Below are 14,991 nucleotides of genomic sequence, written 5' to 3'. Positions count from 1 at the left end.
GAGAGCTCCTCAGTTAGCATGTTGCCTTCTGAGTTACATGGACTCTGTGAGTTATAGCTGTCAAAAGTGGGATGTCAACATGTAAGCAGATTTTTAATGAATAAACTTGGCCAGTTATTCTCCAAGAAGATTGTAGCTAATTGTACTTCCATAAACAAAGCATCAGAAGTGCCATTTCCCTAAATGTATGAGAATAGACATCACTCATCTTTTTAATATTCATTGGATAGGTAGTAAATGGCATATGGGTTTATTTTTGCATTTTCCTGACTATTAATAAGACTGCATATCTTTTATAGTTGTTATCCACCTTCCTTTGTTCTCAAGGAAATTGCCTGTTCCTATAGTTTTCCTATTTTTCTCTTGTTTGCTTGTTTTCAACGTGTAGGTCTTTGTGTGAGGGTATTAATTTAACTGATTATATTTTGATTTTTGTTCACTATACTTAATATTAACCTCTAATTTGTCACGAGTCACTATAACTTTTTTAACCCCTCATTCATATCAGCTTTGTTTATGAAGCTTCTTATACAGAAACAACATTTATATATAGTCATATATATTAATCTTTTTCTTTATGGATGTTTATTTTCCTAACTTACTTAAGAAAGTTTTTCTACCCATTCTTACTCTTGTAGATCTGCACATTTTCTAACCTTTCTTCTTTTTTTTTTTAAGATTTTATTTATTTATTCATGAGAGACACAGAGAGAGAGAGAGGCAGAGACACATGCAGAGGGAGAAGCAGACTCCCTGTGGGGATCCTGATGCGGAACTTGATCCCAGGACCCCGGGATCACACCCTGGGCCAGAGGCAGATGCTCTACCACTGAGCCACGCAGGTGGCCCTCCTAACTTTGCTTCTACTGGTTTTTATTTTTGCAATGCAGTCCAAATGGATTTGATTTTATATATGATGCAGCACTCTAACTTTTAGCTGGAAAGCCAGTACTCAGGATATATAAAAAAAATAAATCCCCACCTTTCCAAACATAACCTTAGAGGAGTCCACATTTGGTGCTAACCTTGGACTTATCCCTATGCACATATAATTCTTTGAGATGTGCATGTGTATGGGTGTTTACATGTACACACACACATGCATGCACAGATAAACTCTGTATGTAGAGCACGATCCGTTTTTATTTTATTTGCTTTCTTTGCTTAAAATTCTGGGAAGGAACTCGAAACCAGTGGTGTATGTGGCTCTAGCTCATGCTTTCAGAAGACACAATAGCATGGTCTTGGAAGAATGGATAAACCTGATGCAGCAAGGCATTACCAATTAATTAACTTCTCCCAGCCAAAGTCCCCAGGGTAAAATCTTCAGCTGCCCCAGCTCTCCAAGTCCTGCTCTGAATAGTCAAGTCTCCACAAAGTTCTGTGCTCAACTCTCCTAAGACAGAGTCCCAGTATCCAGCTCTGTCTTCAAAAAGGGTAACCTTCACCTGCACCTCCTTCAACCAGTCTCCTCCACTGACACTCCACATTCTGAGCTAGCTTTCTTCTTAATGAGTTGCAGGTCTGGCTTCTCCATTTAATATTCTGCATGGAAAAGGAGTGTGGAAAGCACCACTGATCTCCTGCTGACCCTTTTAATACTTTTTAATCTATGGGGGTTTTGACCGTGGATATAGTTAAAAATAACTGAAGACTCCTGCAATATTGATTGATCTCTCATCAATCTTTGATTCCATAGGCAGATACCACTTAGCCGAGCCATATGATTTTGATATTGATTCAAGGTTTTTCATCTTCCCTCAGAGCTTTTACTGCCACAGAATCTCAATCAGGGTTTATTTATTCCTCAAATATGTATTGATGTCACACTTTACCAAACACGGTGTTAAGTGCTGTGGATACACTGGCGAGCACAATAGTCACAATGCTGGGTAGTTACGGACTTCTTTGAGCAAAGTCTCATCTTGGATGTCATTAAAAACATTCTTTGTCCCCGATTCTCCTTTGAAGCATCTATCCAAATACTTGATGCAAATTTAGCCTTCCTTATGCTCTCCTACCATAAGAAACAAGCTGGGCATCTTTTGCTATCTAGAAGAGAAGGTGTTTTATGCCATCGGTGCCACCGTGACGCTTTTCAAACAATTTTTTTCTGGATGGTTTAGAGTCTTTTTAACAAAACCAATGTTGTTGCTATGGGAGAACAATCGCTTGGTTTTCAAGAAATAGTTTTGGAGCGCCTATTATATGTAAGACACACAATGATCTAGATCCAAAATCAAGATCCAGAGGTTGTTTTTTGTACCATGGACTCCTTTTACAGTCTAAAATAAATGAAATCTTTCTGAGAACAATATTTTTATAAATACATAAATTAAGATACATTGGATTACAAAGGAAACCAACTGACCTATACCTTGGTTAACAATTCATTTCTACAAGCCCTGGTGTTCAGTGAAGTCTTCAAAAAATAAAAATCTCCATTAACGGGAAAAAAATTACTATGTATTACATCTTAACCTAAAACACCCAAACCATTTTCAAAGATTTTTTAAAAAACGTATGTGTGTGTATATATATAATTATTTATACATACACACAAGTCCATTCATATATGTATATATTCACACATACACCTGTAAGAAAAGTAAGTTTGCATAAAAAATAGTACAGAATTTGAAAGGAAGCAAGCATAGTAATCCAGTGAAGGTTTATCGTACTCACCAAAGGAAGAAAAGATGACCTGATAAAGAAACTGCTTAAAAGCACCAAGTTGAACAAAAATCAAAATAGCTGCATTAATGCTTCAGTGAAACTCAATTTTATTTATTTATTTTTTAAGACATGTTTTCTTTTTATTATTTGAAGATTTTATTTATTTATTCATGAGAGAGAGAGGTAGAGGCAGGCTCCTTGCAGTGCAGGAAGCCCGTTGTGGACTCGATCTCAGGACCCCGGGATCATGACCTGAGCTGAAGGCAGATGCTTAACCCACTGAGCCACCCAGGCGCCCCAAAGCTGGGTTTTAAAAGTGACCGGCTTCCTGTCTTCCCTAAAACTCCCCTCCTCCTTTCTTAGTCTTTTTTTTTTTCAAGAGCCTGTTAGCACCTTGAAAAGGACCTGAGGCTGGCAGCAGTACATAATTCCTGCCCAAACCAGCTAGATCCTGCATTTCTCTGAAACCATGCCCCTCCCCCTCCCCCCCACTCCCCGCCCAGCTCCCTTGGGGGTAAGGGAGGGACTCGCGGTTTTTGAAGGCCAGAGCCTGCTGCAGCTCCCTTTGCCCACTGAAGCAGTACAGCTATTGTTCTTCTTTATCCCAAATTCTGTCTTCCCTTATGTTTTGGCTCCAAAGCACAGAGGACAGTTTTGGACAACTGTGGGTGATGTATGGACAGGTAAGGAGTGAGGGAATTTGACATCGGAAAGCTTATTATTCTTTCTGCATAATTTTTTTTTCACTGATTTTTTTATCCTTTCGGGGAAGCTCATTAGTGTGGAGGTCAAATTTTGCTTAAAATAAGCTTGAAAACTTATCACTAGGGCCAAAATAAAAGCAAACAATGCAAACTACATGGAGGTGGCACATGCACCCAACAGGCCAAAGTGTTGTAAGAAATGAAGATGTTTCGTCTCCATCTCTTACTTGGTGTCCACAGGCAACACAAGCATGTTTGGGTTCATCCAAACAGGACATCTAATTTGAATCTGCTCCCTGTGGTACCTTGACCACAAAACTCTGCTGAGTGAATTGGTGAGTGTTTTTGTTTGAAATGATCATGTGGACGCAATGTCTTACAGGTACTTGGTGTGTTCCGGGTGCAATTTTTCTTCATACTGTTAAAAAGGAAAACACAGGTCCAAAATGGAGTCATTTAGGCCAAGTCACCAAATGGACTTAATACCTAACCTAGGAGCAAATTCTACCCTCCTCCAGACCTGTAGTCTAAACCTGTCAATCACGAATTTTCTAAGCCCCTCCAATGAGGTCACATGGGTCCTCTCCAAGCCTCTACCCCACCAAAGGAAGGTGAGGTAATCCACCTAATAAAGACAGCCTGCCTTTCCCCCTAAGGGAAAGTGACTTTGCTGGAAACAATCTTTTCTTTTCTTTTGCTAATAACGTCTTGCCCCACCCTCCTTCTATAAAAACCTTCCATTTTGCACAACTCCTAGGAGCCTCTCCCTACTTGTTTCTGGTTCGTGAATCGTTTAATAAAGCCAATTAGATCTACTGGGTTGAATTTTGTTTAACAATACTGAGAATAAAAAGTTTCCCAATAGTCATATGACTTTTGAAGAGTTTTATTGCTGAAAAGTCATTAACTGAATGTTCATCTTGTGAGTTACATCTGTGAGCATATTATGCTCTAGGCAAAACTAAGCTAGGGGGTTAAAACAAAACAAAACTGAACAAAACAGACATCACTCCCTGCCTCTAAAGAGCTTATTTTCTTCACAGTCTACATGGATGATAATTTTTTCACAAGATAAACTCACTCCACTCACAGAGGTGCGTTTTGTCCCTGATATTTAGTCCTATCATGACAGTCCTCATAAAGCCCCAGTAGAGTACAGTTAGCCCATTAAAGCTTGGTTTGCTGGATGGTTACCATATCCTCCAAAATCTCCGTCAAGATCACTTCTTGAATGCTTCTTGATCTAGGTCAGAGATAGGCAAAGTATTGTGAAGAAGAGCCCAGTTGAGGACCTCTGGCTTTGTAAATAAAGTTTTATTGGAACACAGCCATGCCCATATTGTCGATGGCTGCTTTTGTGCAGAGATAAGGAATTGGGAAAAGTATCTTCTTGCTCAAAAGGTAAAAAATATCTATTATCAAGCTCTTTATAAAAATATTTGCCCATCACTGATCTAAATTTCTGGAGCTTCAAGTATAGTATTATCCAACTTTTGACCAGATCTGAGAAGCTTCTTAAGAGATGGATAGAACTTCATAGAAATGGATCTTCACTTTCTAATTTTCACCAGAATACCAGAATATCCATTTCTGTGGTGCTTAATGGGTGGAACTCTTACTATGCAAATCTGTCTGTCACTGCTTAAAACTCTCCTTATTCTTTGGATAAGATTAATGTTTTTAAATGCAATCTACAAGGTGCCTCAGATCCTGACCTCACATACTTTCCCAGCCTTATCTTTGGTCTCTACTCTGTTTCTCCCTACTAGGACCCCAGGGTTCTGCTTTGGGCACACCTCTCTGTCCTTTGTAAACTCACTTCCTCAGTCTATGGAGCAACTCTAATAATGCCCTCAGGTTCCACTCAGCTTAATTCCTACTCCTCCTCAGGCTTCTGATTAAAGACACTGTTGTAGGAAAGGTTTCTTTGATTGTCTCAACAACTAGATTTGACTTTCAAAGGTCCTACATTTTTCTTTCCGTAGTGATTTTCAGAGTAGCCAATATGTACTTGCTTTCACTACTTACTTAATTTCCGTTTTCTGGCCAGATTCTGTAGAGTGTGAGGCAGCTCTTTTCTGTTTGTGGCTCTATCTCCAGTGCTTACCCATTACTTTATTAGTGAATTAAATTGGTGGAATGAATTGATGAATGCCATAGAACACATACATGAGACATTTAGTAGTGAACTTGTTCTCAGTCCTCTCTGGGAGAGTCAGAATGCCCGACCTGTTGGGGTGCCTGGGTGGCTGAATAGGTTAAGCGTCTGACTCTTGGTTTTGGCTCAGATCGTGATCTCAGGGTTGTGGGATCCAGCCCCCGTGTCCAGGTCCATTGAGCGTGGAGTCCTTTTGGGATTCTCTCCCTTTCCCCCCTCTCTGCTCCTCGACCCTTCTCCACACTCTTTTTCACTCTCTCTCAAATAAGCAAAATCTTAAAAAATGCACTACCCAAAGCATATTTCCCCGAATGTTTTAGAAAATTATGCAAAACTGTTCTGTATCATAAGTTGATACATCTATCAGAGTTCAACACTAATGAGTGCTTTTTCTTTTCTTTTTCTTTTTGTTAGCAAAAGCAATGCAAACTTTTGCTGTGTTTCTTTTTCCTGGATGCCAAGAAGCTCAAATGTAAAAGCATTGCTTATTGAGAGCTTAAGAGCAATGTTCTCCAAACCCAGATTCCTGGTAAAAATTCTTCCTACTTTCTTTACATGGCTTATGAGGACTTTTATTTATTTTTTAAAAACTCTGTTAAGTATTTGCTTCATGTCAAGTTGCCTCAACTTTGCATGATTATATCTCGATCTTATTTCAGACTCATGACTTTTCTCATCGGAGCAAATTTAGAAAACTATATAAACAGTGCCTCTTTGGTCATAGCTGAACAATGTGTAGGAATGGAAGCTACAATCGGATGCAGGAGGCTCTAAGCATTCTGACTAAAATTACATGACTGCCTTGGGCCAGAGGAGAGGGGATGGAGGAGGAGTGGGTAAGTAAATCAATTAAAAAAAAAAAAAGGCAGCGAAATAAACTGGAGTAGGGTGTCCAGTACTCATGAAATTCAAACAGCATATTCATACATGGTATCAGCACCGAGGCTGAACTTGGCTACATGTGCAACCAGTGCAGGACGCAGCCAAACATGTCTACAGTTTGAAAATGAAGACCTCCCAGGTCACTTCTTGCTTCACTGGCAGGCAAATTTTCAGGTTGCTTCTGCCTCCCTAAATCTGGAGGGGGGGGGGCGGGGGAGACAGGGGGCAGGAGGTGACTTAAAAGATCTCATCTGTTTTGGAGTTTGGGGCACTTAATCATAAGTTTGCACTTACTTCAGAAGATTAAACAATGAGTGTTTATGAAATCAAGAGAAATGTGTTTTCCCCCCAGAAATTTCCTTTTCAAAGACGTCTCTGTGCACTCTGGCTAATTTAAAAAGAGCCCCATAGGGTGCTTATTTTTTTACACATATATTGCCAAAGTAGTTCCTGTTTTGGTTTTAATGTGTTCCTTCTTTTTAGTGAGATGAAAGAGAACTTTCTTTAAAAAAGACTTGTCTGCTGATCATGTTTGTTAGAATGAGCCTAAATAAAGCTTCTGTTAAGAGTTTAACTGTTTAGCTAAATCCTCTGGGCGAAATTATCTGGCAGATTTTCGGCTTTAGTTGGACTATGTAACCAGAGTGCTCTTTTTAGCCTCTTTCTAACTTGAAATTTCTGCCTCCCCCAGGACTTCTCTGAAGTGAAGGTCTCTAGGAAGGAGCTCTTTCTCTCTACCCAGTTGACTTAACTTTTTTTTTTTTTTTTTTTTTTTTGCATAAAGATACAAGTGCTCTTGACTCATAGTCCCTACCCCCTACATATTGCACAGACAGCTTTGTTACCACAAGGCAGAAAGCCACGAAAAGAACCATTCCTTGAGTGCTTCAAGGTTGTGCCTCTGACTACTGTTTTATACAGTTTGAAATGGACAGACATTAAAAACAACACGGAGACCATTCTTGGAGTTTGAAGGTCAGCATCACAGTCAAAACTCACAACTGATTTCCAGAAGATGGAAATGCTTTCCTGCAGGGTGCTGGATGAAAGGACTTGAAGGTGAGGCCCCTACTACAAAATATGCAAATATGGAATGCTTTCAACACAAGCTCCAATGCCAATAAAGGATCCTTGGCTTTCAGATTCAATTAATTCAACTAAATCAAAGCAGTAAATATTATCTAAGCTGAAGATTGCTTCTGCTTCATTTAGGGAAAACAAGTATTTACTAAACAAATGGATAAGAACACAAGATGAGAAGCCTCTACGTTATCTCCTTCAGTAAATAAATACAATTTGACATGCAAATAGTAACCTTTCTTGTTTTTTTTTCTAGAGAACTTTTTTTCTTGGCTAGAATAGGCTTTTTAGGAATTTGGATCAGTCTAGCTTGTTGTCCGGCAAAAATGAGTATATTCTAAGTTCCATTTTCCAGCGGGGCTCCGACCCTTTCATTCTAGCTGAGGTACATCCAAATCCACGATAGTTTTTACAATCATGGTAGGCATCTCTGTGTGGGACCTCTATATTAATTTCTTTATTGCACTTCCTCTAGCCATTTGAATGTTTGTTCCTTTGTTTTAGTTGACTATCTTGTGTCAAATGAATGATGTGACGTCACTTAGTGCATGTAAATGCTAATCTACTTTGAGATGTTAAATTCAAGTCCCTTAAAAAGGTCAAGTTGCTGCTTTCCTTAGAAGTGAAAATAAAACCACGGACTGTGCCAACATTTGGTTAGATGATTATTTTACTGAGCTTCCTGAGTATTATCTTCTCTCTTGAGAGTAACATGTGGACATCATTATCCGTTCTTGTCTCAGAAGCTGGGAAGGATGCATTTTACCCAGACTATAGGACTTGAGGGAAGGAAGCAAATAACAACTCACTGAAAACTTCGTTGATACTTACCGGCCGCTTTTGCACATTAAGTTGGTGGGTTAACTTTTTTCTTTTAGGAGAAAAGATTTCTAACTTGAGATAGCATGTGCCTGGATAAAAGTTTCGTTGGTTTCGAGTTATAGAATTTTGCCACTACTTTTCGAGATTTTTAGTTTTAAGTAATCTCTATACCCAATGTGGGGTGCGAACTCAAGATCTGGAGATTGTCACTACTTTTTAAAACCAGTTTTTCTGAAACATCAGTTTCTAGATAGACACCACCTTGGGAGAGAGACATCTACCTCTGGAGTTTTTGATTTAGGGGGCCTCGAGCCAAAAGTTTGCATTTCTGTCAATTTCCTGGGGTGATGCTGGGGTGGAAACCACTGAGAAGTCCCCACCTCCTGTCCTATTAGTTTGAAGGGAAGGCGAGATCCATATTCACTAAGTTAAAAAAATGCCATAGGCTGGGGTGAAAACTTAAGAACTTTGTAATGATTCTTTAAAGTTTCCAATTTTCCAAACTTGATTCTTATCATCTGTCTCTTTCCCCATGACTACTGTTAAGCTTTAACCCTGAAAGAGGTCTTTGGCAGCTGGGGAGATGCAGATAAACATCCACTAAGCCTGAACCCTGGAGGAGACCGAGTATATGGTGGTAACTTTACAAAGAGCAAAGTAAATGGAATCCCAGGGTTCTGCAAAAAGGAAGGAAACCAGGTCCTGGAGGGGAGGCCTGGCTTGGAGAAGTGGCCCTGGCGCTTAACAATAGAAAGTTCAAGGAGAATTCCTGGAGGGCAAATGATCAAGTTCCAAAAGCCCTGCTGAGATAGACACAAAACCAGCCCTTCAGCTGCCCTCCTGCTTCTTCCACCTGCCGCCCAGTGGGCTCCCCTCAGTTGCTGGGGCAGGGGCAGTGTGGGCTGACCCCTTCCTCCTGCCAGTGTAGGCCAAAGGAGAAGTGCGGTGCTTTTTAGAGTCAGACATAGAAGGCATTTTCGCCGCTTTCTCTTAAGGGCCCCTAGGGATAATTTTCATTCCAGCAAAATTATTTTATTTGGCAGGTTAATGTTTTAATAGGTCCTTTGATTCATTTTTCAGGGAGCCTTTTAATGAATGTAGCTGTATTTTCCTGGGTATGTCAGCCATGTGAGGTCTCTTCAGTTGCCTCAAGTTTTGTTTGTTTTCTCTTTCTCCTGTCCCTGTTCATCCCCGAAATGGTCTTCTAACTCCACAGGGTTTTATGTCTCGCAGGGACCTTTGGAAAAGGTAGTATCAGGAGCAGGCCTCCAAGTTTCGGAGTCTGTGACTTGAGAGCTCAAATCTGGTTGCAAGACCCTGGGTAAATTCCTCATTTTCTTCAAGACTGAAATCTCTAATGGTTCACTGCCAGTTAGACCTCCCTGGTGGCGCTTGGAGAAGGACACAGGAACGCCCCTGCTGCACTCAGCCTGGTGGGCCCTGCACCATGATATGAGACCACTGCTCTTGCTGCTGGTAGGCAACGTTGTCATCCCCTTTCCTACCATTCTCCCCAACCCCAAGAAACAGGGTTAGCCCCAAATCTGCGTGTCACCCTCGGATTCCCTGTCCTCTTGTGTCTTCTGAACCCCAGTAGATCTACACCTGGTAGAAATTGCCTTAGTTTGTTCCCTCGGATTCACACCTAAGCAAAGCAAGGCAGAGTGCCAGACGGGGAGGCTGCAAAAAGTGGTCTCCTTCCTGTGGGTAACCAACAAAAGAATAAATAAAAGGCACAGGTCTCTGTTGAAGAGATAACCCCACGTGCAAGCTAAATTATTTAAAGATTTAAGTGAGAACTGGAGACGAAAATAGCAGTCACTTCAACATTACCTCTTTCCAATCCATCATCCTCAGGGCTTTCGAAAAAACAAATCTGATCCTATCACTTCCCTGTCAAAAATAGCCCCCCTCCGAACATCCTATGCTCCCCCAACCAGTTTTTTCAAAAAAGGTTATTTTCCTTCTATTGGTTTAAATCTTCAAAATACTCCAAGGTCAGACCCCTCTTCTTCTTCCTCCCAAAGAGAACGAATTATGAGGCAGCCTCACTGGTTTAGAAGAGATTATTCACTTTGGGGGCTTCTTTCTCTCCTCCTGCAGCCAAACACACTCAAAAATAAATGCCTTGTCTCTATTTGCTATTAACACCGTAGAGAGCTCTCCCACTCCACCCTGTACTTTTTGGCTTCAGCTGTGAGTTTTCTAAAGCAAGCACCAGAGACACATAACTCTCTATCTGGAAGTAAGTTCCAGACAAATACAATTTTAGTGAATGCAGCTAGCTGACTGGCAACAATGAAGCCACTTTCAGTTCAGCCAGGGAAGTCTAGGAATCCTAAATGTGCCTTCAGGGGAGGGGATGGTCCAGATGGGGAACAAGGTAGGATCACCCTATACCTGGGAAAGGTGGGCAAAGGCCTTCCAGACAAACTTGTGAACTGTGACAGAGCCATTACAAAAATTCTGGAACCTTCCTGGCAATAATCCAGGAATCCTGGATCTCATGAGTAAATTGAGACGCGGGAGCTTAGGAAGGACACTTCCTCAGCGATGTCAGGATAGAAGGGCGGCGTGAGAGAGTGGCACATAAGCAAATGACACCATGGTTCACCGGATGTAAAAATACTGAAACATGTCTAGGTGGTATAAGGGGAAACAAAGCAAAAAAACCTTTGGCAATGTGGATGTTACCACAATATTCCTGAGCAACAAATCTTACTTTGGCCTCCATTTCATTTGCTCTGGAAATGCAGTCTATCCTAAAACAATGTTTACTTACAAAAGAAAAGCACTTTCTGCAATAATCTAACAGGGCAGCCAGGAAAAAAAGTGCCATGGAGTGGAGTTACTTATCTTGTCCTCTCAAATATTGATTGTCCAATTTTAAGCCGCAAAAACTCTCTATATATTATTTTTCACCTGGTAAATCCCAAGTGATGGTTTTGATTGGACTCATTTGTATTTTGATATGTCTATTTAGCATCATTCAAGAGCCTTTCCTGTGAGTTGGGCATTAGGCATTGGGGTACAATAGCGAATTACATAGGATGCCTGCTCCCAAAAATTTACAGACTAGAAAGAGAGACTAGCAAACACAATAAATCTAGGGTGTTTGCTAAGTCCCAGAGCCAGCGGAAAGCAAAGCAGAATACTGTAGACATTTACTCAAGTGCAGAGTCAGGAAAGCTTCTTGGAGGACTAGCAGAAATTAGCTGGGGAGAGGGGAAAGGGAGAGGCTATCTCAGGCAGCGGGACTAGCATATAAAACGAACAGCATAATAGCTTCATTTAGAGCTATCATCTTCATAGATTAATAGTTTAGATGAGTTCCCCAGTGCAGGGCCATGATGACATGCAAAAAGTGGCATTTAGTGACTTTAAAATTATTCAATTAGAAGACCATGCTTTATTCTAATATGGATACCTTCCCTACTTTGGGGATGTTAAAATGTCATCCTTTTCCCAAAATGATAGTGATAGCAGATGGTAATGTGATTAAAAAAAAATTCTTTGGCAAAATAAAACATTTTCAACCTTGTGTTCATCCTTAAATTTTACTAGTCTATGAAATAAACAAGTTTATTCCCCTGCCCTATGTAAGTCTTTATTTTTTTTCCCACTTTCTCATTTTGGTTGCAAAACACAATACTCAACAAGTGTATAGGTTGCTCTGATTTGTAGGCCAGAGCAAACAGTTTTAGTTACAGTTGAGCTGAGGGATGGGACAATAAATCCCCAGCCCTTTGAAATTCTAGTTAGTTGTCCAATAGTTACCTCTATAGAAAGGGCTTTCTGAACTCCTGAATGCTCTTTCCAAAGACATTTGTGCTTTTACTTGCAAACTGATTTTGAAACCGAGGTTCATTTCCTGGATTTGCTTTGATAGGCTTCCTAAGTTTTGTTTGTTTTTAATGTAAATTTTTCTAGGTTTGGGAAATAAATCCAATATTATCAAATTGCCTGATGACGATATAAGCCAGTGGATGCTTATTTAGTGCCGGAGATAGTGCTAAATTAGTCTCTATAGTTATTCCACTTAGTCCTCACAATAACCTTTAAGCTTCTGAAGAAAATAGTATGCAGAGAAGCAAGTAACTTGCCTCTTACAGTCAAGAGTTGGATTTGTAAAGACAGGTGACCCTTCAACAACACGGGTTCGAGCTGCAGGGGTCTACTGACAGGAGGCCTTTTTGATAAATGTTATACTATATTGTAAACGTATTTTCTCTTGTGATTTTAATAACATTTTCTTTTCTCAGCGTTACTTTATTATAAGAATACAGTGTCTAACATATATAATATACAAATTATGCCTTAACTGACCATTTATGCTATTGGTAAGGCTTCTGGTCCACGATGGGCTACGAGTGGTTAAGTTTTGGGGGAGTCAAAAGTAATAGGTGGATTTGACTGCTTGTGGTTCCTTACCCCTAATCCCTGCGTTTTTCAAGGGTCAACTGTAGTTGACACTGCCCTGTAGTTTAACCTAACAGCAAAACGAGAAAGTGCCTTTATAATTCAAAAGCTGTCAAGATACACTAGCTTGTTTTTTTAGATGAGACCACCTCTGGAAAAATATTACTAAACATATGTATGTCCAGAATTGAAAATTGTCAGTAATTGACATTGTGCACTATGGAAAGCTTGCATTTAGGACCAATATTCATTTCCAGTTCTTTCCCAGTGCTCTCCCTAGATTCTCCAGGTAGAAGAGTAATTTCTTAGATCCATTTGTCTCTTAAAAGGATGATTTAAAGAAGGAAACATACACATGCAATAAAGAACAGTGTGGAGGTGAGTTTAACTTTCTGGTAACCCTATTCAACTGATTTTAAAAGCTTTCAGAAGGGGTCCAGCCGCTGCCTGGGAAGGCACTTATAAGTGGAGAGAAGATGCACTTTGGGGGACGAGGCTGAGTTCAAATCCTAGCAGTTTGTTACCTTCATAAATTTTTTTTGCAGAAGAGTCAAATGAAGCTCAGAATTATCAGCAGTCCAAGTTGGAGACCAGGCTTGGAGGAGAAAAACCTTCATTTGATTGCTCATCTCATGCTCAAATGACTGATAAAGTGAGGGAAATGAACGGAGCACACGATTGAGGGCGGGTGGGGTTGGGAGGGAGATCAGAAGACCTTGTGCTGGGGCTCTGGTCACGCCAGAAATTTACTTCTGTTTCCCTACCTCCTTTTTGCGTAGTATAAGGGGTTTCACGTCCTCAATGAATGACCATGATCTTTATTTTTAAGCACAGTTCTATCTGAAAAGTCCTGGAAGGACACAGAGGTACTTCATTTACCATTATTTTTGATGCATTCGTCCAAAGAAAATTAGGACGTTCCCATGTAACTAATTACTGTGTATGGATGAATAAACAATCTCAAGGGTGTTCCTTCAAACCCAGTTTTACGTGTTCCATTTAAACAATAAATGTCTTCTCCCTCCGCTTTGCAACATCCTCCTTTTGCTTCATTTCTATACCCGCTGGCTCAGTACTTAAAAACACAGACACACACACACACAACTCCAAGTGGTGTGTTTTGCAATATTGATGACCAACTCAACTCAGGATATTTATTTCCATCTGGTGGAGTCCAACTTCTGCCTCTTGTTTGCTTCCTCCATCTGCCGGGACTCACCATCTCCCTTTTTCTGCCCCCTCCTCCTTAACCGAGTCAGGCTTAACCCTCTCCTGGGCTTAATCATTTTAGCAGGCTCAGCCCTAGTACAACAGTCCTTTTTTTTTTTCTTCTTCTTTTTTTTTTTTTTTCTTTTCTAGTTTCGCCAGTAGGGTTTCCAGTAAACTCAGATGCCTACGACTAATACTTTGACAAGCTCCAAATTCACTATTTATTTTTTTCTGTTTTTCTAATGAGCAGCAGAACTCTAAGGGCCCCACAGTTATTTGGACTGGATGGGGGGCGGGGGGAGGAAGAAGAGCAGCCAATCTTTGGTTAGGGTATAAACGGTGTAAAAGGCATCATACTGCCTCCCCACCCCCCAATTCCGCTTAAACTTTGCGGGCGCCGCGTCTACACGGATCTGGGGTGCCGGGCTCTGCCGGCGGCGCGGGGCCGGATTCCCCAAGGTCCGCGCTCCTCTCCTCTGCGCCCCGAAGTTACGGCGGCCGCAGCCCGACGCTGCCCTTTTCTGTATTTTGCAGCCAGACCTTTACGGAGCCTTCGCTCCGCGCCTCCCCTCCGCCTCCGCGAGCCCGTGGGCGCCCGGCCCCGACCCCGGGCGGCCGCCGCTCCTCCGGGTCCGCACCTCCGGCGCCCGCGCGCGCGGACCGGCCGAGCCCCGCCGCCCCCGGCCCCGCGCCCCGCGTCCCGCAGCCGCCCCAGCGGGGGGAGGAGCGCGGCCCGGGGCGGGGCTTTCACTCGCGCACCCGCGCTCGGCCCCCCGCCCCCGCCCCCGCCCCCGCGTCCCGGCCCAGCCCGCCGCCGCCGCCGCCGCCGCTCGGGAGTTTATTTGTTTACAAGCGGATTACGTCAGCCCCTCCCTCTCGGCCGGGCCCCGGCCCCCGCCCCCTGCTCCCTTTGCCCGCCCCCTCCGGCTCCGAATCCGCTACGTCACAATGGTGCGATCTCCGGATTGGCTGCGGCCGGCCGTCCCCCCCCCCCGGCTACGCCACTTCCTTTCTCGGCGCTATAAAAGCTACCGCACGGCG

At 42.0% G+C, this 14,991-nt stretch overlaps 1 long non-coding RNA gene across 1 annotated transcript; it reads left to right on the top strand.

Annotated features, from left to right (window-relative positions):
* The first annotated feature begins 3,208 nt into the window (after positions 1-3,208).
* LOC144281631 (uncharacterized) lies at positions 3,209-7,776 on the top strand. Its single transcript, XR_013350063.1, has 4 exons — positions 3,209-3,359; positions 5,953-6,067; positions 6,198-6,374; positions 7,205-7,776. It is a non-coding gene; the product is annotated as an uncharacterized LOC144281631 (long non-coding RNA).
* Positions 7,777-14,991: the final 7,215 nt, after the last annotated feature.

The sequence above is a fragment of the Canis aureus genome, chromosome 13 (genome assembly GCF_053574225.1).
Source record: "Canis aureus isolate CA01 chromosome 13, VMU_Caureus_v.1.0, whole genome shotgun sequence".
Classification (NCBI taxonomy): Eukaryota; Metazoa; Chordata; class Mammalia; order Carnivora; family Canidae; genus Canis; species Canis aureus.
The sequence above is the reverse complement of the archived record's forward strand: the minus strand, read 5'-3'. Positions and strand labels throughout refer to the sequence as shown.